Source organism: Aplysia californica, unplaced genomic scaffold, assembly GCF_000002075.1.
Source record: "Aplysia californica isolate F4 #8 unplaced genomic scaffold, AplCal3.0 scaffold00057, whole genome shotgun sequence".
Lineage (NCBI taxonomy): Eukaryota > Metazoa > Mollusca > Gastropoda > Aplysiida > Aplysiidae > Aplysia > Aplysia californica.
Window position 1 is genome coordinate 1,708,767 of NW_004797327.1, and position 1,273 is coordinate 1,710,039.

At 45.2% G+C, this 1,273-nt stretch overlaps 1 protein-coding gene across 1 annotated transcript in view; it reads right to left on the reverse strand.

Moving 5' to 3' along the window:
* The window catches only part of LOC101859312 (prickle planar cell polarity protein 3), a gene marked incomplete at its 5' end in the record, with an annotated part of 65,794 nt that overhangs the window by 31,160 nt on the left and 33,361 nt on the right, over window positions 1-1,273 (reverse strand).

The window sequence follows — 1,273 nt, forward strand, 5'->3', positions numbered from 1 at the left end:
CTCTCTCTCTCTCTCTCTCTCTCTCTTTCACTCTCTTTACGATCTACACAGATGCACGATAAGCTGAGAGCAACATCAAAAACAAAAAGAGGACCCGATTGGAAGCACATCTTATTGATAGCTTTCGTGACATGCAGAGGAAAATATCGGACTTTATTATAAACGTCCATGTCACGTCTGAAGCAGCCGTCACGCCAACTAATCAAATCTTTCACGTTTCTTCTCTAAATTAAAAAAAGACAGTTTAGCCAATCAAAGATGAGAACCAAAAATTATTTGCATTAGTTCTTGGAAAATTCTGTATCTTTTTCCAGTCAACGTTTCGTTACGGAACTGAAAAGGCAATATCGCCTGTAAACAAATCAGATACTATACTCAGTCAGATCCAAGCAAAGTACCTTCAACCTAAAAAAAACTTCCACCAAAGACGTCTGTCCAACAAGTGATACGGGCGGTTGGTGGGAGCCCTGGGCTCGCCTGTTGTCATTACTTTTCTCATTGTTAAGGTGTGGTATGGGGAAAAAACGACAGCCTTATCAGTAACAGATTTTTTAAAGAGGAGGGACCTTCAAAGTGTGAATGTAACATACATCTCTGAAAGGATCCCTCCCCCCCCCCAAAATACGGATGTCGAGATGTTGGCGCAATGCAACCAACCGTACAACAAAGATGGCAATGCGCAAACGCCAACGTAAGCATGGACGTGCATGTATTATACAAAATATCAACAGTATAAGTATTTGAGTAGGCCTAAGGCCGATCCTCAAATTGTTTTTTGGCGCACGGCAACAAAGCTATACCACAACCGCTGTATGTATACCTAACCCAGACCACCACCCCTTTTTATTTTCTTTTTTTTTTTTTCCTTCTTCCTCTTTCACAAACGCCAAATCGGCTCTTGCCAATAAATAAACACACACGGTAGGGCGCCCCCATCACAGTAGAGGGAATTAGACCTCTAGCGTCAGGCAGCGCGTCGAGCAATGGGATGTGAAATTCTTCTTTTATGATCTGAAACCAGGGAAAAGCCAAAAGTAAACAGCGGCCCACGAAGGGCAGATCGCTCTCGGCCTTTTGGGAACGTTTACTTGTCATAATAACCTCCCCCTGACGACTTCGGCGCGTGCGGAGGGGGTGCTATGAGTCTGTGAGAAAGAAAGGGGGAGGGGGAGGGAGGAAGGCGGGGAAGGGGGTCCATAAGGCTGTCTGTGTGTGAGTGAGAGAGAGCTGGGGAAAATGGGGGAAGGGGGTAAGGGGTGCTATAAGGCTGTGT